Source organism: Argopecten irradians, chromosome 7 (assembly GCF_041381155.1).
Source record: "Argopecten irradians isolate NY chromosome 7, Ai_NY, whole genome shotgun sequence".
Taxonomy (NCBI): Eukaryota; Metazoa; Mollusca; class Bivalvia; order Pectinida; family Pectinidae; genus Argopecten; species Argopecten irradians.
This window is the reverse complement of record NC_091140.1, coordinates 38,115,777-38,140,060: the sequence shown is the minus strand read 5'-3', so window position 1 is coordinate 38,140,060 and position 24,284 is coordinate 38,115,777. Positions and strand designations below refer to the sequence as shown.

Here is a 24,284-nt window from a genome sequence, read left to right as displayed (position 1 = left end):
TTCTCAGTATACTACCAAAGTAATTACTAATGTCTTGTTGTTGACTACTGCTTTCAATATTAGCTTTACCAGCATTCAACGATTAAAAATTATAAACCGGATGTTCTTAACTCTAAAGATAACCAAGGGATTAATCTATTTTGAATCGTGATAGTAGGAGTACAATATATGTATATGGTACAAGAGATTATGGGGATTTATTTTTAAAGCATAATTATTTGGTGACAGAAATACATGTATGTACCGAACTATGTAAACTTACTAACTGAACTAATGTGTACACATTGTTGCACATTTTGCAAAAAATTACAAACACAACAATCTATGAATTAACAGTAATAATAAGGTATGGGTATACCTTTACTATCCACTGAGTTATATTCACGTACACCTACGATATCAGCAGTTTAAAAAGGTTCTAATACCTTAAACATGTAAAGACATGAGGAGTAGAATGCTCGGAATTACATTGCTGCGATAAGAAAAGCCAACACCCGACTGATCGGTGGCTGACATTGTCATTAGCTGTGTGAATCGGTGAACAGTGAGTATATTTTACGATTTTATTGGTAAGTAATACTAACAGAGGTTTGATAGACTTTGTAAGCACTTAATTTATGACTTATATAATGACGAGTATATCATTTCTATGTTAAATACTTAAGCATGGCCCATGTAATTTGAAGATATTTAGGACATGTAACAGCTGCGTAATTGTCTTGGTTGTGACCTTGAATTTTCTTTCAATAGTTATGTCGAATATGTACATGAAGATGGGGTGGTAAATATAGTTATCAATACGTAATTTGATATCAATTATACCGTTATGAGTTTTCTTGCAATTTTTTCAATTAACAAACGTTGTTCAGTAGGCCAGGTAATGAGCAACTTAGGTTTGACAATAATGTTAACAAGATGATACGTTAAATCAAACAATTTTATTGCATTTTAACAATCCTTTGGTAACAACTGTTAAGCCGTTTGAAGTTATTTTCGGTCATCTGACCTAGGTCTATTTGTACAATTCTATAGGATAATATTTTGTCCGTCGTTGTGTATACGATAACTTATATAAATATGATATAAGGCTCGATGAATTTTTTTGTTTCATTTTTTTTCTTTTTTTTTTTTTTGAATTTTTCCAGCGACATTCTTATAAAATAGCAGCTAAAATGATTAAACTAAGATCAATTGTCCAATTGGAAAAAATACAGACTATTCTATGTCTTCAAGAGGACGCATTACTACGTAGTCAGATAAAACCTAGCTTTATTAAAAATTATCTGACTTCCAGACCTTCGAACTTCTACACTGTTATGATCATATAGAGCTTTGTTGACAACCTTAATATATATCGGGATATTCCCCGTGTATAGTTTATAGTGAATCACCTAGCCAGGCCCTGCAGGAAAATCTGAGTTTTTCAAGGAGAATATGGCTCAGGTATGATTCTCAAGGACAGTATAATATACAATATTTGGACACACACAGTGATAATAGTCTGAGAGTAATGCTTTATAAAAAGGGTAATGTATTTTGAACTGTGAACAAGAAGGGAGGATACTATTATATGTGTTAAGATAGGGGACACCGCTGCACTAGAAGCAGGTGTCAGAGATAAGCGACTATCTCGGTAGGTACAGGTATCTACATAGTAATACGTTTGTAATATAATCTTTAAGGACATTTGTGTATAGCATGGTGTTATCGTGGTGTTTCACATATACCATTTGTATTGCATGTGTCTATCTGGATTCCAATGTTGTCTGCAAAGACTCGTTGTGACTTTAATAAATTAATAAATTACTTACCTATCATGAAATTTCCAACAAGGTAACTACGAATGCGCGGGGAAGGAATTTAATCATCACCGAGGTCTTGATAACTCCAAATCTGTGTTTTATAGATTGATGTGTTTAAAGAACATATGATAGCTATTTATCAAAAAGTATTCATGTCTGTTTTAACGTTTACACTGCATGTATATTTTTTTCGAAACAAACACAATGTTATTTCCACAGCAGTTATGGAAAGCTGTCAGGGTTGGGAGTTCTGGGGTCAACCCTCTCATAACACATATACTTACTCTTTCAACGTTTGCTCGTGTATATAAATATGTTACCCAATATATCTGTACAATATAAGCCAATTCATTTTTTCTTCCAATACAGTCTCATTGAAATTTGATGAAATTCGACCTTTCTTAGTCTTTATACTTTCGGGTCATATTTATCGAAACTTTATTTTTTTGTTTGAGATTTTGATATATATTTCATAAATATCCGTTGTTGAATGAAACTCGTATGTTTTCAGCTAAAATGACATGGGTGCAATATGCAGCAGTAAAGCTAGTACAGCCGTAGATTCGCATCCCCCTCCTGCCACTGATCAGTGTAATAGTGTAATACAGGTGTACGCGAAACACGACACCGCCCAAGAGAGCAAACGCTCCCAGACGAGAAAGAAAGAGTTGAGTACATAAGCAATAGAGAAGCATCACTTCAAGAGACCAATAGTATTCAACCGGATACAACGGATTCTAAAATACCGGCCAGATTGCCCACGGCAAATGTGACGGTTCCCATAGAATCTGGTGACGAAATGTCCACAACAACAAAACCAGGGAATCCACAAATAGACAAAACATTCGCAAATTTGAAAAATGCCGAGGAATTATTTGTAAGAGAAATTAAAAACCAATTTTCAGCAACTAACTTTAAACCGATTCTGGAAGTCCTGAAAAGAGATATCTCTAATGTGTTTGAAAGATATACGACTCCATCGGAGAGAGAAACAATCGGGAATTTTATGACCGAGATTGGGTAAGAATGCATAATAATAATTTATAGAACTTATTCCAAAGAAATAAAACATGCAACACTACATTCCATATCACGATTTTTAATAAAATTTTTTTCAAATTCTTCAGGAAGAGATGGTCCAACTACAATGCTTACAGTTCATAACAATATGCCTGTAAAGCTGTTTAAACGTTCAAGAGTTCGCTTAAAATAACAGGAATTAAGGAAATATTTAAAGAAATGCTCTTTCGGGAAGCCATCTTATGTGACTCCATACTATTAAAAATGACGACACTTTCTCTGAAAATGTGTCATCACTATCATAAAAGCGTTTCGTAATAATCGTAATACAGAATTAGATCTACGATTGTGCTTATACCTATACACTTGTACTTTTATTGTTGCAGTTTGGTGAGAACTCTGGTGGAACTGTACAACTACATTATAGACGACATGTATGAGGCCTTCACTCTGGATACATTAAATGACGAAGGCATTGAAAAGGACCTGCTTAAAGAAATCCGAAGTATTCTATGGAATTTCTCAGATCAAAGTTCAAAGTTTAAAGATGCCATTGCCAAAACACGACTTATGTTTGGATTCTTGGCCAAAGATTTAATGGAAATGGAGAAAAACGAATTTGATCAAATCAAGGTATGGTAAATATTATAACATTGTTCCGCTTGTTCGTATATTAATAAGAATGTATTCCACACAAAATAAATTAAGATTTTATGCAGGAAAATGGAAAGACTGCAAAATGTAGAATAAAAAATAAGTATAGTTGTATCTTGCTAAGACATACAATAAATGTAGTATACTTAAACATACTAGTAGCAGTTCAATGCTTATATTTTCATTGAATGAAGAAAAACGATAAAATAATTCATTAACGTCAAGGACGGAAATGCCATTTCAACAGCCATCTTCCGGGTGACAATTCATGCACTGAACAATACCAAATGCGTTTGGTAAAGTTACATAGTTACATGAAAATGTAAATTTTGAGTTTTGAAATGCAACCAAAGCATTTGGTAACATAGTATGATTAGGGGTTGTGGTACATATATCTTCCAGTGGCAACCACTATCCTCCTCGGGGTCGTAAACCGAAGGCTAACTTAATATACCCTAATACAAGCAAAGGACAGTGGGTATGACTTCCATAAGGGTTGATTACATTGTTCATCTTTCAAGTTGCCTTTTGTAAATGAGATGTTCTGTCTGAATATATGTTTTTGTATCAATATCATGTTCGTCAAATGATGGACAAACCAAAATGAATTTTGAAAACATACTAGGAAAACAATAAGTGTCTCAAACATAAACTTCGAATTACTGAGCTTATTGTCTTTCATTTCCGTTTTCAAGGGAAGACCATATCCTTTCGAATCAGCTGTGAGTATCATCCACAACTGTGCCAGAAATGCCAATATCCCAAAGGATATGTATTTGGTGGAACCGCAGCCTGGCGGAGGTCAGATGGTATCTCTCCTGGTGTGTCTTAACCCCTTCCTCCGCTCAAACGATACATGTGCGTATATGAAAGATCTTTTAACAAAGTAAATGCATTTTTGTCGATGTTTTTAACTGTTTCATAATAATAATCTGTTGACTAAGAATAGTCATAAAAGCCTACTAAAATGTATTGTTATTTCAGCGGTGATATAACTGTTTATACCAGAAATTACTTATACCAAAATTTATTAGATAATTTTTTTGAGTGATTCTGATCAAATGCATGTTAAAGCTATATTTCAAGTTAATATATTCAAAGTAGCAATTCTACCATGAACTTCCTGGTTTTTGTTGTATTTTTTCGTTTAGTTTTTAATATTTTGATTTTAGGTACATGTATATCTGATCATAAAAAACACATCAAAACTATATGTTTTTCTTCTAGGATTGCTTAAAGATATGTACTAATGACTTAATATTCTAGATTTTAAGGATTTTCAAATAATTAATATTTCCTTCCTGCATGATCCCTTAACAAATTAAGAATATGCCCATATGAGGTTCATACCTTCAGCAGGTGATATAGAATTCATAACTGTATCAAATATGCTGGGTTTTCCGCAAGTGAAATATCGTAACTTAAAATTACATTCGGACCCAATGCATAAAAAGTCATATTTTCTTTTTTTTTCCTAAAAAATGATCCGAAGAAAACTCGATTTTTTTTAGAATTTTCATGAGGATTGACAAATCTACCTCGCCATTGACAAATCTACCTCGCCACATTAATTTTCAAAATATGACTGATTTGCTTTCTAATACCGCGTAATAATTTTATATCTTAAGGATGTTATTTACATTGTATTTATATGTACAGTCAGTGATGAATTGATAGTATAAACCCCGTTGATTTCAACCAAGGACAATTCAACATTATTTCTCAATAGATTGAGTATATCGCGCAATTGCGGGATGGTCCGCATAATAAAATGTACTAGTAATTTCAGTACCGATCGGACGATCGAGGAACATATAGGCCTATCAAAATATGTTGAACACATTATGTACATATAGTGTATCAGGTATATCAAGTGTGCAGGTATTGTTCGTTCTCTTTGTTTAGCTCTGATGTTAGTCTTTGTTCTTCATTTGTAATATTTCAGTTGTGAAACTTCTTACATTGCTGGCTCTGGCACATATGATGGACGATAAAGAGAGCAAGGCGTTACTGGAAACTGACAAAGATATATTAAACTTCCTCCTGGAAATGATCAGGGCAGCTACCAAATCAGAAAATAGACGACAGCAAGGATTTTCAGTTGAGGAACTTTTAGATGGTCTATCCCGAATAGCTAAAAACGACAGCAACAAAACAAAAATCATGGGAATTCCAGATGCTTTTGGGCTGCTAAAAGATATCATTATAGGTAGTAATTTCGAAACGGAAATCCTGGCTGGAGTGAAAATCATCTGGGAACTTGCATTTGACAAAACCAATCGTGGTAAAATCAAGGTAGGTTTTTATGCACTTTTAATGGACCCTATGATTAAAACATATCTAGGTTTATGTTAGTGCCCTTCCGACATGTCAATAATTGGCTTTTCTACTATACATGTAGAGTATTCTGTGGTTTTACATTGTACATAGTTGGTTCTTGTACATTGTAAAGTCTGTACAGAGAAAAACATGTGTGTGTGTTCATTATTTTTTTCTTTTCCTCAAATCATAGTTTACCGATTATTCTGTATTCTCTTTAATTGGCATAATTTGTCCTGGCTTGAATTTTGATTTTATTTTCAAACTATATTTCAACTGTTCTAAACTGTTAGTATCTCAAATGGAATACATGTTTGTTTTTCACCCACTTACTACAGGCCAGTACAGATTTAATGAAGAGATTAAGAAGGCTAAGAAAACATCTTGAAAATGCCGACCTTGCACAAGTAGCCTCATACACGTACTTTGTGATCAATGACTCTGACGACACCGATTCTGAAGATGATGAATTAGGACAAAATATTGCAGGTTGGTAGCCATTGTTTGCACTGGCCACAGTTTGTTGAACTTTAAGAAATGTTCTTAACTTAAACTTCTATATGATAAACATAATAAAAGTTAAGAATACAAAAAAAAAAAAAAAAACGTAGGTGGATGATGTTTGCTTCAAAGGGAGTTTTCATAGTTTTCATAGAAGAGAAATAAAGTAAATATCTGTAGCTGTATGTGGCTTTAAAGAATGGGGATATTTTAACCGAAGATCACATTTTTTTTCTATTTTACCTCGACATCGTTATTACAATATCACAATTATAATGTCCAACAATTTTGGAAGTACATTTCTGTACATGTAAGTAAATTCTCTATAGGCAGAATTTGTATGTTTTAGATGTTTAAAACGCTTTTCAAATTGAATAGATTCGACGAAAGTTCCGAGAGAAAGGAGCGGTAACAAGAGTAGATTGAAGCAAACTCCACCTGCTCTTACTGAACAAATCATGTTGAGTTACAACAGGGAACATCAAGATATGCTACTGAAGGTAGGAAACTGATGATATTTTCAACTTTGTTATACAAAATCTATTTTTTTTATTATTCTGCCTTATTTTCCCTCATCTGGCCTAGTCTTTTTGTTATCTTAATAAACGCTTATATTTCCGGAGCGTCCACTTCAATTTTCTTTTGGAAATGGCACCAATTCAAATGACGCTAAACAGGAAGGTGCGAAGGTCGTTTCGAATTCACTAAATGGTTTCTGATACACTACGACATTCCGTGTAAGATGCAAGCTTCTCCCATTCTTCAAATGTGTTCACTCCTGAACACAAACCAACCCTGGTTCTGTTTCCAACCCATGGGCCGCGGTGACCGAGTGGTTAAGATGTCTTGGCATATTACTACAAGCCCTCCACCTCTGGGATGCAGGTTTGAATCCTATGTGGGGCAGTTGCCAGGTACTGACTGCTGGTTGGTGGTTTTTCTCCGGGTACTCCAGCTTTCCTCCACAAATAAACCTGGCACGTCCTTATATGATTCTGGCTGTTAATGCACTGTTAAAAGAACATATCCCATGGAAAGTTCCAAACACCGTATTTTTTTTTATCGCGACAGGGAGATACCGAATATCACTGTAATCGGTATTTTCCGCAAATGGTGACGTCACGCAGTACGTCATGAACGACGCCAAATGATATGCCATCGATTCCTGCGTATATATTTGCCCGCATTCTGTTTGTTTACACGGAAAATAAATAAGCCTTTATTACGATAATTATCTGTGAAGCATTTTACACTAATGATCAGTTAGTAAACGTGACAGTACATTGTAACTAGCCTATATTAGCAAAGCCAACACATAAAGCTGTAAATAAGGCCTTCGCTTGTTAAAAATCTACATATTCATGTATGAGGAAGGAAGAAACGTCATATTTTACTATATATAGCCTATATGATATTCATGCATGTTTGACTAAATTTTAATTGTTTTTTTTTATTGTGTATTCGTTTTTCAGAGACAATATTTGAATGTGGTGTGAACATAAAAATATTTATAGATTTCGAAGATAATAATTAAAACCATAGGTGACTTATGCTATATAATTTCATAAATTGCGGCAGTGAAATTATGAAGTATTGACGTTTTTGTTACACTGCAAGTCTATTATTAGAAACATATTTTATGAATAAAGGCGCTGGCGACATATTTAAAAACATATCCATATAAACAAAGAGCAAGTATTTTTCTACAATTTTTTGCAATTTGAAGATATCAAAAATACCATCACTCACATGCCTGCATGTATATGTTAAAAATCATGAAAACGAGAGACATAATTTTTCTGATAAAACATACGTTTAATGATGGTTTTTTTTTGTTGAAGAAGAAAGTATTTCCAATTATTCTGCAGCGGGATTGGACTGTGTCGATTACCGGTGACCAGATAGCTTAGCGGTAGAACATTCGGCTAGTATTCAGAGATCCCGGCTTCGATTCCCAGTCTGGCCGCTACATTTTCTCCTCTCCCGTTACAATTCTTTATTATTGATAAAATAAACAAGTTACACGTAGCGATAAACGAGAAACACATATCCATCCCCGGAACAACTTCTATATGAAATGCTGAAAAATGGAAAACGACCGTAGTGTACATAAACATGTACGTTGTACATGGATATCAATGCACATGTATATCCTACGTAAACTACACTAAATTTATCCATGTAAAAGTTTTATTCGGGTCAACAATAAACAATATGAAGATACATGTAGGAATACTGTACTAGAGAGCAACCATCTAAATAATTTTACATAGACCACAGTGTTAAACTTTGTTAAAGTTTTGTACTGTATTATTAAAACAAAGGAATATTAGTTAGCTATTGTGTTCTATAATTAAAGTCTAGGTTCTCATATAACACTAGATAGAAAAAAAAGTTTGGGTCCTTCTGCTCAAACTCCAACCAGGGTAGCTTTATTGAAATCAGGCGCCATTTTGCACTAAAAAATCCTGAAATTCTAATGTTTTTACCTATTCATTATCAAAATTGATATTTTGAACCTAAATCTCAATATGAATTTCCAAATTCATATCATGGTTATCTAGGAATAATTACCTGTCAGAAAACATTTTTACTTTTGAAATTCACAATTAGCCAGCCAATCAGCGGCCGGGTTAAAATTCTATCCTGGGCTCAATCTTGTATACACAGGGGCCTTTTCGAAGGTCTTTTTTATTTAGTTGGTTGATCCCTACTACCATATAAAAAGGAATGCAAGTTCTTATGAGCTGCGCTCTTACAAGGCTGTGCCTTAATTTATGTTATCGCTCGACATGTCTTTCTACGGCGAATGGATTATCGACACTGCTCCGCTTACTTAGCTACCTGGTCTACATCTTTCAGGTGTTCTTTAAGGCGAATTCCTTACCAACTTGAAGAATATGTTTCAAAAACCATGTCATGGGTTTTTCAAAAGTAAGGAGCTACCTTTAATTGTTTTTTTTTTCTTATTTATGTATAGGAATTGCTAATCGATGTTCCATATATGTTTTTCATACGTATGTATTTTATTGTTGAAAATGTCATTGCAGGTTTATGACAAGCTGACAACACGTGGTTTTCGAGTATGGATGGATGTTTATAACATGAAGGGCGACATCTATGATGCAATGTCGCAAGCTATCAATGACTCAAAGGTTGTCATCCTGTGTGTCTCTGAGCAATATGGCAAAAGTCAAAATTGTCGAACAGGTCAGTTGGAACTGTAAATATCATCTTCAAGAAGGTGGAAAAATACGAGCAAAACTCCAAACACAAACATAAGAACTAAATTTATAAGACCAGTAGGACAACATCGCGGAGAAATGTCACTTTCGGATATGATATTTGCTTTGTAATATGACTTTCTTTGTACAAAATTGAATACTTCATTTGTTTCAAAATTGTGTTTTCTATTTTGTGCTTGCGTTAAGATTATGAAATAAACGTATTTCTTTTTTAATATAAAACCGAAAATTATAGTTGTGTCATGATGCATTATATGAATGCAATTTTCAAAACGATATTAACCATTCAAAACTGGTTTGCATTTAACAGAGGCAGTGTTCGCACGAAAGAGGAACAAGATCGTCATTCCGTTTATGATGAAAAAAGACCCGGACATACCGGGCTGGTTGGATATGATTCTTGGGGCAGAACTGTTTTACAAATTTTATGATTTTGGATTAGATGACCAGCCAGCATTCGACAAACGTATGGAGGAGATTATCAAGGCGATATCCGACCACATAGAACCTGGTCCACCATGTGCGTTACCCGCAGTGACAGCGCCACCTGTAGACAGAAAAAACTGAACAATCAGTAACGACGACCCCAAAACCTACAAAAGAACAAGAAACCACTACAACACAGCAAGAACTTACAATGTATAAACAGGTAAACAGTGTTGTCTGTCTATTATTTCAACTAGTTTGTACACCAGTGAACAGCAATGCGTGGTAATATCAATGGAATTTGAATGACAGTGAAGAAAGCAAATAATCACCACGGATAATTTTCACAAAAAGTATGGTGGAGTAGAATCGTTATCATTATAGGGTAATTTGGGTTTGTCACTATCTATACCCTGTCGTATATTGTTAAACATTGTATAAGTAAATCATCGTTCCTAAATATAACTATTGTGCTTTCAGAGCAAAAAGAATGCCAGTCCGTTGAAGTCGTGGACAGAGGATGATAAAGATAAATGGCTTAAAGACAATAGGTTGACCACGTCAGTACTGTATTTCTCTATAACGATGTGGTTTTTTTAATGAAATCTACTATATTAAAAAATTTAAATTTTGGGTTAAGAAGTAATTACGTATTTATTAAATTAATAACACCAACAGATATATTCCAGATAGAACTAAACATACAACGTATGTTTAACTGAAAATTGTTAATATTGTGCGAAGAAATACTATCTGTAGTATGGTATACAACAGAAAGCCATATATAGGCCTATGCCATTTTATTTTCAGTTTAGAGGATGGTCTCGTCTTGTTTGGGACCACTGATTGTACTACTTTACGCTACACTATGTATGATAAGTATACCATAGAAGATGTTCGTCTCGTAATCTACGGTTATATGATTTGTTTTTATTCAAACAAAACTTTATATCATTTTATACAGATACGCAGGGATGAACAAAATCACATGTGAACAGCTACAATTCCTTGTCAAGATATATCTGTCAAGGTATGTAATGCAAAATGTGATATTGTTAATCCGTCCATATCAAACGGATAGTGTACAAAAGTTGAATTTTGCAATTGTCATCATAATATGTAAATATTTTAGTGGTTTTCCAATCATGTTTGTTTCGATTGCATTTTTTTGTGAATATCATCGATTTGTATTAAACAGAATATTGAATATTTACACTGTACAAAACTTTTGAAATTTCGATAAAAAATTAGTTGACAGTTTTCATAATATGTTCTACAGGCCCCAGAGTTTTTCTATAGATCTCTAAAAGAGGAAGTTGGACTGAAAGGTTTGGAACAACTGATGAGGGTCAGCAAACGCAATAGAAAAACTGGCTGGGTAGCTTTGTGATTCAAGGAGAGAGTAACAAAATCAGTTTAGCCAGTGGTGATATTTACTATGAAAGCCAGAGATGAGGATCTAATACCATCAAATAGAACCTGGAACTACTTTTGACACCATGATAATGTCCTATAGTACCATGCATAATGCAATTATCACGGCCTGTTCTTTTTATTAAGTCCATGGAGCTAAAGCCACACTATACGTAACTATCAACAAAAAGTCAAGTTAGATTCCACCCCGATATTGTTAGTATTTGTAGATGTAGTTGAAATTATGTCTTATCAAAGAATTTTGATTTCCTAATAACTTTAGTACAGCAGTTGCTGAAAGTCGATACATGTAAACATGTCTTCATTTTAAACTGGTCGCCATAGAAGTTACGGTTATTGCCGAAAAGAAGTCGGAAAGTTCATGACCCGTTATCAGAAGAGTTCGATCAGACGTTACGTAGTTACGATAGTCACATGATGTTCTTGGCAACGACGTTACAATGTCGACTCGGCTTGTTTGACTAAATATGACCTATCTAGCGATGTTCAGTATTTATTCGATTTTTATCAAAAGTTTCCGAATCATTTTTGCTCATCTTGACTGCGATTTAGTCCTGTGTCTGCATGATTTACAACAAAATTTGTTTTCAATATTCTTCTAAATTATAAGATATAATAAGACAGATATAGATATCGGGACTTTAAACTAAAGAATAATTTGTTTGTGTGTCAGTTATTCTATAATTAAACATTTCCAGGCCTCAGTTCATCCTCGATATTCCACAGTAAATCTTCCACCTCTGGACTACGTAATAGTAGAACTAAAGGCATTTTAGAAGAAAAAAAATCTGACTTACAAAGACATCAGTTGATGATTACAGAGAGACGACGATCAACACCAGAGCCATACAGCTTACAGTCATTAGATTCCTTTATTGTACACCAAAGGACCAATCTACCTGTATGATCTGTTTACACACACAGAATCTTCAGTTTTGCTATGTAGTCCAAGGGGTGATATAACGGCAGTTACAGTAGCCCCTGGATTGTCGAGAATATTCTCATTTCGGAGTTAAGTTAATTGTAAAGTTAATTGAAAATATTCTAAGATGCTATTAATTGAAAATGTGATGAACGTGCTAATTGTTCCATATGTTTTACAGTGTTGTGATGAATTTTACCGTCCAGGCATGGGAGACCATGCGAACCGAGAACATACATTATATACATTTATATCGTATTTTATTATCATTTTTTATTTAAATCTAATTTTGTTTTAATTGATTGATATATATATTATTTCTTCATACGAGAATTTGCAAAGTGTAACGTATTATTTACTGTTGTTGGGAAGAATTTTACCGTCCAGGCATGGGGTACCCCTTCCTCGGAAACACAGTGTCTAAACTTCACTACGCTCAGTGTATTGTAGGATGAGTAACGTGGGTAACCGACGATGGAGGATTTTCTGCGTACCGAGAACATATATTATATACATTTATATTGTATTTATCAATATTTTTTTAATTCTAGTTTTGTATTAATTAATGTATATGTTTATTATTTCTTCATCATAAAGAGCTGGGAGAATAAAATATTTGTACTGTAAAATAATAAAAAAAAATTCTTCATTTTAGAAATTGCAATTTATTAATACGAAAAAGTTGAAGTATGCGCATTATCATATTACAGATAAATAAAGAAAATCCATTAAGCAAAAAGTTTGTAACTTTGTAATAGAGAAAGAACCTGAACGTGTAAAAGATACTCGATCACGCTTTATCGTTCTGTTTTAGAAACCGTAATAGTTTCAGGTAATTATAAGTTAGTACTAAAACCCTTAAATCATAAATTGTAAATTAACGAGAACAATCGAATTACCTTCATATTTGGATAGAGATGTACCCGGAAATTGAGGGAGGTTCATACAAACTTTCCTAAAATATTAAGTTGATGTTCAGTATTTTGTGCATTTCTGTAAAAGCTGAATATAGGAAGTGGTTCAAGTTTGTCCCTGTTGAATTATATGGTTAATCCAAGCTAGCACGACATTCATAGTCCATAAAGTCCTAAAACCAGCCTTAAATACTATTTGCAGGTATTGTGAAATATAAAAAAAAATTTATATAGTTCAAATTGTAAGAATAAAATAAGTGTAGTCTTAAGATCGTTCTATGTTAAATTACGATTATTGCATTAAATTATGATTATCACGTTAAATTGTTGAAACAAATTATGACTATAACATTATTATTTTTTATACTTTTATTACATTAAATGATGAATATTACATTTCAGTAGAAGACAATCACCTATTCATCAGACTTTATGATCAGTTGTTGTGTTGTTACAATGAAGTCGCGATAATCCGGATGCCGATAGTTCGGAAAAAAGTCACAATCAGGTCATAAATACTAGATTTGATTATTGACCGCGAAAACGGAATCCGGCAGTCCGAAAAAATAGGAATCCGGACGGTTAGGACACAAGTGTCCGGATTATCGCGGGTCCATGCATCTCCTTATTTTGGACACATTGTTTGTGTACATTTATGTCAGCTGTTCATGTAATAATTATTTCATTATTTCACATGCATCTACCGGTGGCGCTTGTTTTCCTCAGATCAAAGCGATAATTCTTATTACTCTATGATTAGAAAGTAATTTTTATACGTGTGTGAAAACCTGTGATACCATGTCAGCATACTAGATATTAATGTATATGTGTAATTATTCTTTCTAATGCAATAAATGCTTGCAATATTTTTATTGTGAAAAACACATTTTTATATACTGATATAACGACACCTGTACAAACGCTATTAGGTCCTAAAAAGTTAGACAGGAACATACCAGGAGGAAATCCTGAGGTACTGATGTACATGATGTGTGCCCGAAATTTCAAATTTATTGCAAATGAATAACAATCGAATGTCTTTACCTTTAATCTCTAGGCTTTTACTACCATCTTTAGTCTTTATATCATATATTCTGTGTTTCAGGTATCTGCCCTTTATTTATTGTGACGATTGCTAGCGTAAAGTCATACGTTTTAGAGAAAATGATGTGAATTTCGCGTACAAAATAATACTGTTACAATAGATACCCGATCGGATCACCTCGGAGAAATTTCCGGTAACCTTCGGAAATACAACTCCGGTGATATATAACCGAAAATGCCGGAAATTACTCCGAGATATCGCGATTGAATATAATACCTACCCGACAGGGAGAAACCTTAGTAGTATGCAAAGCCTGAATAACAGGTAAACAAGGTCAAGCATCCATATATTTAAAACTGCGGCATACGTTGATTTTTCTTCATCCAGTTGACATCATATGATGAGTACTTTCACATTCATTAATTGTGATATATCTAACCGAGCGATGAATATGGAGACACTGTCTTTCTCTCAGAGAATTCGATTACATTGTATTTTAACTCTATACAAACGGTCTGAAACTTTAAAGTTTAAGAAAAGTTTCCGTACTTCTTTCAGGTCCAAACTTGAAAATAATAAATTAACCACCAAAGTCAAATGTCATAGCATATCATTTCGATCATAGGGGATATGTTTTCTTTATCAGTCAGTATGACTCACTGAGGTCGTACCCAATGACAACTGCACTTTGAGCTTGTCTACAGCTGTATTGTGGGTATATATTGCCCAGAACGAGGTAATCCTCAGCAATTTCTTTTGGAAACAAGATCAACATGTTTTTTTTTCTTTTTCTCTGAGAATTAGTTATAATATGTGCATTCAAGTCTGAGACAATTTTATCAATTATGTTGGTAATTTCCTGCTAAATATTATGAATCGAATATTTTCGATAAAATAAGCAGACCGCCTATCTAACAGATCTTTAATTTGTAATATAATGTAAATACAAAATATTTTTTTCTTGTTAGAAAGACACCATTTTAAAATTGTATATGGCAAAATGATCTCCAAGCTCCTCCGACACCCCCTCCCTCCCCCTCCCCCCTTAACCTTAAATCACAGATCCTTTACTTTTTTGTTTTTATATGCATATGTTTGTTATCCTCCAGTATAAAAGATTCATAGAAGATAACTTTGAACGGCGCTGAGAAATTAGAATGCTAGATTTGTATGAATATGTGTGTGTGATTGTTGATGCTATGTCTAAAGCTTATGTATGTTTTGAAAATCTTTGAAAGGTATAAAAAAATATATAAAATTAAGCAAACCGTTACAAACTTTCGCAAGAGGAAGAAATTCTTTGATTTCGCGAAATATAAAATTAACATATTGGTTGTAAATTAATTATAAAGAATTTTTGTGTCTCTAGGCTAAAACCAAGCGATTTGTAAATTAATTGATTATTTAGATTAAACGTAGAATCAGGGAGCGGTGCATCAATAATAAAATATACAAGAAAAAATATACTCGAAAGTTCTTACATTTCACAAAGTTCCCAAATCAGACATTTCGTACAATGGTGTGATAATAACATATGATGTATCGAAAGGAAAATAAATCCCAATATTTTTAATTGGTTGTGTTTTATGTTCCTCCCGAATATAGTAAAGTACTCATCCAGAAGATGCCTTCCAAGGAAATCGAGGACATGAACTTATATTTTTTTGTCTTAATACAAAACAAAATATTATTCGCTATAGTGGGGTGATTTTAAATGCTTCTAGAACTGCTACTTTACCAGGACTACATTGTTCCAGATGAAAACCTTACATAATATCCTTGATATTAATGACCAAGGTGATGTTTGAAAATGTATATTTATGCATGTGAAAAAAACTTACAAGTCAAAAATAAAGTCTTACCCGGGTATAGTGAAAGACACGGCGCCGGGCGTCCCTAATAGATATGGTACAAAACTGTTAGAATTATGTAAAAGATGTTCTTTATTTATTGCTAACGGCCGTATTTACAGAGATAAATGTGTTGCTGGTGTGACAACACTGTAAATGACACTCGTGGTCGTTTGATTACCTGCTGATGTCTCCAATAGAATCATTTCGATTAGTGTCTGAAAATTTCGTAATTTGTTGATTTTGATCCCTTTATTCTCTGATGGTACATAAGTCTTACAGGTTAGTATTTTCCTGTAATTTACAAATCATGCCAAAATATTCCAGTACCGGTATGCTAACGGCGTATTTACAGAGATATATTGTGTTGGATGTGAAACCAAAGACACTAGTGTCGTTGATTACTGCTGATGTCTGACAGATTCATTTCGATTAGTGTTTCTGACTTCGTAATTTGTGGATTTTGACCCTTTTTTCTAGATGTACATAAACAATAGAATTATTACCTGTAAGTTACAATCATGCCTCAAAATATTCCAGTACCGGCTATCAGCAGAGATGACCAATTTCGTATACATACTGATAATTTTAAATGGGAAACAGGTTAAAGTAAATTTGTTTTCTGAAGCTATTCAGGACAAAAAAACAGGACAGTCTCCGTAATATAGAGAACACGTTAAATGGACTACAATCAATAGATTCTGGTTTGATTACTAATGATCAAATTAAAAAAACAATGTATAGTAAAAAGTATATGTTCTGTTGTCTAATTACTTCAGCCAAAGATATTTTTGGGAGTTAAAAAACCTCGAACATACAAACATAAGTAAAAGACAGGCCCATGGTTCAATAAAGAATGTAAAAACTGCTCGCACTGAATTTTATACAGAGCCTAAAAGTACATAGAAACGTACTTATTAATCGACTTATTACTAAAAATCAAATGAATAAAAAGGACACAGAGTATAGGACAAAAGAATCCGTGTAAATCATTTAGATAATTCAAAGAAAAACATGTGAAAAGATATCGCCCTGAATTTCTAAAAATTAACCCTAAACTGTTTCTGGAATACTCTAAATAAAAAGTTCACTGTGTAAGAAAAAAAAACTGGCGAGAAATTCCAATAGAATACTTTATTTCAGTATTTTAGAAAATTAAACGAAAACCAGACTGTCGATGATAATGAAATATGACGTAACTATATACAAAATAATGAGATCATCCCAGAAGAGAAATGACGCTATACTTATAATGTATGATATTCGGAAGATGAGCTTAAAAAATGCTATTAACCAGCTCTGAAAAATAGTAAAGCGCCTGGCTGTAGACAACATTCTTTAATATGAATTTAATCAAATTTTTCGTTCCTCCCGAATTTAATGTCAATGTATTGTAAATTATTTAGAATATTTTATTTTGAAAAACTGGTTTAATACCAGAAAGTTGGACAATCGGCAATGTGTGATCAAAACCCCATTTATTAAAAATAAAGCGAAATCCGGATGACCCCGATAATTACAGAGCCATTACTTTGATAAGCTGTTTAGGAAAACTATTTGACACGTATAATTTATAATAAGGTTAACAAATTCTCCGCAGAACTAGTTAGTTTACCTATCAAAAAATCAAGCACGGGTTTTCGGAATAAAAAACCTACTCAACCCATGGACAACCTTTTTTATTTTGCCATACTTTGATTTCTCTTTTATACATCAAGTGGTAAATTACTTTATTGCACATTCGTTGATTTTCGTAAGGCCGTTTTCGATAATTTCTGGCGAACAGGACTTTTGAAGATAATGTTTAAAAGTGGTATAAAGGGTATAATGTTTCCAAAATAATTTATAATATGTACGATATATATCAAATCCTGTGTGATATTCCATGCGGAAAACCAACGACTTTTTCCCTTGTCATAGTTGGGGTGTGTTATGCGCCAAGGTGGAAAATCTCTCTCCATTTTTGTTTTTCTGGTGTTTCTTAATGATCTGGAGGAATTTTTGATATCTAAAGGTCTGAGTTCACTTTCTCCTCATAAATACTTAATGAGATTATAACCAGGAGGAAATTTACGTATTTTATTTGAAGTATTTGTACTATTATATGCTGATGATACTGTTATTTTTGCGGAAAGTGGTGTGTTTGAAGGTATGCATGCTGCACTGAATAATTTCAGCGAATATTGTAAAGTGTTGGATAGCTAGAAGTAAATGTTAATATAAAACTAAGTAATGGGTATTTAGCAACGGGGGGTGAGAAGTGTAGACGGCCCAAAACAACTTTAATACTCGATAATGAAATATTGGAAACTGTAGACTGCTTTACATAATCTCGGGACTTACTTTTTAATTTAACCGGAAATTTTGTGGCGGCATCTAGACAGAAGCCTTATAGAAAAGGCACAAAATCTATATTTTCACTTTTTTAAAAAAATCCGAAATCAGGCAATTACCAGTTTTGAGAATATTCTATAAGTAGATCTTAAGCCTTATTTTTTGGACTCGGATAGTTGAACCGATTCTGTTATATGGGTCAGAAATTGGGGATGGGGTTACGTATATTTATAGATTTTTAGATACAAAACCAATCTTAATTTTGCAAAAAGTTATTTTAAATGTTAGGGCTTTGCACAGCCCTGGGTTTATGTATTTATGGTGAATTGGGAAGATATCCGTTAGTAATAAAGGTAGGCTGAGAATATTAAAATTTTTGGAACTACCTTTTGTTAAATGAAAATAAATTAAGTAATATTTTATAATAGACTAACTGGCAGAGTTTTAAGTCGCAATGGACAAATACGGTTTAAATGGATAGATGTGGTTAAACAAATTTTTAATGATACTGGATTTACATATTTATTTGATAATTGAAATACCTATGAATGCAACTATTTCTTATAAGCATGAAGTTGCACAACGTCTACGTGCACGCTTCTGTATTACAAAATGGTTCGCAGACATGAATCCTCGTCCAAAGGTCGGTTTTATTCAAAATTTAAAAAAAAGAATTATATTTTTCGAAAGTTATTATACAAAAGTTATCGGAACAAAACAGGAAGATTACTATTTACAAAATTTCGTACCTCAATTATATAAAGTTCCCTATTGAAACTGGACGATGGGTCGGTAATCCCAAAAGAAATAGAATATGTAATTTATGTCAAGTTGATTTCGGAGATGAATTTCATCTATCTTTTCAAATGTCAAAAAAGGGAAAATAATAAGCTATTAGAGAAACATATTTTGCTCAGTACTACACCAAATATCCTACATTTTTAAAATTAGAACGGACTTATTGAATATCTGCAGTATTCAGTTTTAAACAAATTCGCATAAATTTTTCTAAGAAAGTAATGAAATTACTTTAAACATTATTTACGATTATAACTCTATGTATTTGTATATCTTGTACATGTATATTCTTGTGTCCATCTTGTCATGTATATGTTTATGTATATCATTATGTCCTCATGTTAACACATTTTCATGTGTCTGAGTGTAACAATAAAATCTTGAAATCTTGAAATTCTTGATTAGACAGAGAAGAAAAGGTAAGTTGGAGATAATGATAAAAAGTTCTATATATGTTTATTATCTCTTTTGTAAAAAGTTTAACTATGATCTCGTTATAAACTTCACTGTATTATCTCATGTGGTTATTTCATTACAAACATCAATAAATTGTAATTTGACTTACAAATTCCCGCGAGTAATATGGATAGGTTGACAAGAACGATATCGCTTTAGAGCGTTATTCATGTTTTAAAATTGACAATTGCGAGAATTTCTACGCCGACATATGAGAAAATCATATGTTGTTGTTCCAGAATCCTCTACCTCCTGAACTTTATTTAGCAATATATTGCAATTCTTAGTAAAGTTGGACTCAATGAAAATATATATTATTTTTTTTTACATTTGCTCATAAACTATGGGTATATGCTTAACATAGGTCTTCCGCAAAGAAAATATTCTAGACCTAAGTTGGCCTAAGTAGACATTGCTTCTGCTAGGCTTGATCTAATCAGTGGTTGTTTAAGCAAAGTGCAAGTATCACGTACATAGTTCTACAGTTATAACGAACTATCTTGCAATCGTTTAACATTTGTTTTGTCACGTCGTCAACAAAGGAGAGGCATAGTACTCTTTTTTTCGGGGGGGGGGGGGGGGGGAGGGGTGTTTGAAGGCCTTATCATTAGGTCTATTCTATACATTTGTAAGGTTTAGCTATACCTGATTGGGGTATATCGGATCAATTTCTGTCCTTTTACCGTTTTATTGACCCATGTTTATCGTTCGAATGTTAAATGTTAAATTATTGTTTCTAAATAAATGTATTGGAAATTGTAACAATTGCGCTATTAATTTTAATCAGTTGTATTCTAATTACGGACTATTTTTACGTCTCTCGTTGTAAACTTGCACAAGCCCAGAGAGATTCGCAAAACGTTTTAATAAAACATAATAAAAATTAAATACGATTGAATCTTGCTTTGGTCGATTTCAACGACTGCTTCACAGTTCATTCAATTTGCTTCAAGAAGAACTCAATTAATCACCCCATGTAATCGACCAAAGCAAGATTCCACCCTTAAGTAAAACAGAACGCATTTCTATGTGACATAACACATACACATGGTATTTCGTTAAAAGTTATTTTAAAAGTACTTCCATTGTGTCTTACAGATCTATTTTACCTACTCCCCACTTTTTGCCCGGCTCCTCTCACACCTTAAAATCCCAGTATATCTATCAACCTCACACCTAATGCTCCACGCCCCTTTGTGCATAGATTAAAAAGGCATCTACAGCTTAAAGTCCCATCTCCAGAGGAACAACTTAATTCGCCCTGTGAGAAGGCCTACCCGATAATGTTATCAGCATATCCCAATCATCCATTTTTGCAAGTGTGAGATGTTCAGCATGTGCCTTATTGATTGTTCCGTCACATTGATTCTTTATCATAAACAAGGTACCCATTCGGATATCCTTATAAAGTTGTTTGTATAAATTTTGCCAGAAATATTTTTGTTTAATGGCGTCAAAGGTTTCATTAATGCACATATGCCCATTCTCGTCATGGTATTGCGCTACCATAGCATCCCTAATATGTTCGGGGACGTACAACCTGAGATTTGCTTCAGTTTGGGTTTTGTACTATAGTACAATACCCTCTCTATTAGAACATGTTTTCGTGATAACGATCCCTGCAATTTATTTTTCGCAAATTCCGATACCAATTCACTAATTATATCGTCTTTCGATTGCTCATACAGCATATCAAGGTCATGTTGGTCTAACTCGATCAGTATCGTTATCAGGTACTACACAACTAACAAAATCCTTGCAATTGAAACGATTAGAATTCAAAACTTATATTCCATAAGTTTTGTCTGCAATGTGTGGATTATCGTCAGCTTTGTTCGCATTGTCATTGGACTCATTCAGATAAGGAGACCTTGATAAGAGATCGGCACATGTGTTTTCTGTTTCATGAATATACTCTTCTGTAAAAGTATACCCCGCTATTGCTAGAGCCCTTAACTGGATATTGCGGTTTTGCATAGGGGTTTCAGTATGTACTTTAGAGGTTTGTGGTTAATGCGTATGACAAATTCAGCATTATGTAAGTAATTACTTAGTTTTTATAAGTCATAATAAATGGCATTCTTCTTCTCTAGTCGACCACCGTTTCCGGGTGTCACTTAACCTATGTGATAAGAAATAAATTGGTTTTTCGTTCTTCTCGTTTGTCAACATATTCTCCTTCTATATTGCTACTGACTGCGTAAGGCAAGCTCCAAAGCATTTGTCGCTGGCATCGGTATATAATATGTAGAGCAAATTAAGGTCAGGATATGCCAAATAAGGCACTTCCGTAAGGCTGTCTTTTAAGTAATCAAACGCGTTTTGATAATCTGGTACCCATTTTAATTTCGCATACTTCCTCGTCAGTGCAATAAGTTGCGCAGCAATGTTTTGAAAAGTTGGGGATGAACCTACGATAGTACCTGGTGAATCCTATGATGGATCCCTGGACTTCTCGCAAACTAATTGGCCATACCCCTATAACTATTGGGAATGACCATGGAGACTTTGATCGTCTAATAATATTGCTTACAACATATCTTTAACCGCTTTGTCAATAAATTTCTTTCTTACGTAACGGCGGGCGATATGGTTTTAATTTGATGGGTACCTTATTTCCAGTATTTTTCATAGTTACTGTGTCCGTATGACTTAAGTCTTTATCATTTTTTCATAAACAATTTTAAATTTTTTTTTTTTTTGTATATTAGCTCTGTGACAACGTCCCTGTGTGGCACTCTGATTTCTCCTAAACTATCCTTCCCTACTGTGCTGTATCTACTTTTTTGGGACAATGGTATAGACCTCCACTAAATTTCCTTGGCATATAGACTCTGTCCTCGCTTTAGCTTTAGTATTTGTTAACAATCAAGACTGTCCTGACTGTGATGGTCCTACAAATAAACTACTACTTGAAGATATACATTGCTTTATTGGAAAAAAATCGCCGTTTTATTGTATATATGACTTAAAGCCAGGATGGTAAAAATAGAATGAAATAAAATAGATAAATAAATAAATAAATGGTAAAATGATTTTATATCATATTGATTTGTATAAGATTCAGGTTGGGTATGACTATTGACAGCACCTGTACATTCAATATTATCCTTAAATTGTAAATAAAAAATATTTTTGTAATTTCTTGATTAATAATATTTGCTGGTAGCAGTGACCAGTGCAATAATTGCATATGGACTTTTGGTCCAAGCTTGCCACTGAATATATTTTTAATATTTAGGTACTATTATAATCTAACTTTTTTGTACATCTACAAATGTAGGTGTGAATGTAGTGTTTATAAGGTGTGTGAGGTATTCCCATATGAGTTATTTCCCCTTACCCATGTTATGAATTTTTAATTCCATATTTATGTCTTATTTGTTTCATTGTTTTTCTTCTCACTTTTGCCACTTTTGGAGAGAACTTATATAGGCTTTGCCTGTTGTTTAATCCAGTTGACATGTACAATCTTTGTCAATAAAATTTGATAAAATGAAATGAAATCAAGACTGGCATATGTCCATTATAAGATACTTTGGTGACAACATGGCTTACCATGAGGCCTGGCTATGTGCTAAAATACCCTGAATCCACAGGTTTAATCTGCAGGATTTCTCTTAGTTCTAGGGTTTGCTGGTCCTAACCTACCGACACACAGAGTTGCTGTCTGTGGTTTGAGAACGACTCTTTTCCATAAGTGGACTAGGGATGAAATGTGAATGTCTTCTTCTAAGGGTATATATATTGATTAGCAATTTTGAGAGATCCAAAACCAAAATACAACCTTACTCCATTCTTTGTCAACCATTCTCGACCTCTGATAAAGTTTCTATTCATGGCCATGATTACATAGAACAATGGAGTGACTGTTGTGTTCCCTAACTTAAAAGTAATGTTAACACAACCCTCAACTGATAATGCCCACCATTTACTGATTGTAACTGGACTTTTGGATGTTTCATACAAGGAGATGGTTGTAAACAATTCAGCACACGCCTATGTATTAACGACACCTCCGCTCCAGAGTCCATAAGTGATCTATACCTTTGTTTACCAATTTTAATCACACAAGTACTGCGATTCCCTGCTAAGTGTATCTTCTAAACCTCCCTCTTCTCTATGGTTTCTTTTTTAATGAAACAAACACATGAAATAATAAAAGTTTTAACGAGATTATAGTCAAACTTTTACAAAAGAGAAAATCATATTTAGTTTTTTTATCATTTTTCCAACTTACCTTTTCTTTGTCGAACAAAATGTTAATTTATATTGCATGGTTTTAACCTAAAATCTTTATTCGATCATTTCGAAAAACTAAAATACTTTTTATTGTATTTATTCTCTAGAGGAGTATGGTTCCATGTAATTAACTTTATGCTGCAACCAATATGTCAATTTCATATTTCTCGAAATCAAAAGAATTTCTTCCTCTTGCGAAAGTTTACAACGGTTTACTTAAAAGATTATCAAAACATACATTATATTTAGACAAAACATCAACAAACACACACACATTCATACCAATCTATCATTCTAATTTCCCAGGGACTTTCAAAGTTAT

General features: G+C 33.4%; 1 pseudogene; it reads left to right on the top strand.

Moving 5' to 3' along the window:
* The first annotated feature begins 225 nt into the window (after positions 1 to 225).
* Positions 226 to 11,357, top strand: LOC138327205 (uncharacterized; annotated as a pseudogene).
* The last annotated feature ends 12,927 nt before the right edge of the window (positions 11,358 to 24,284 follow it).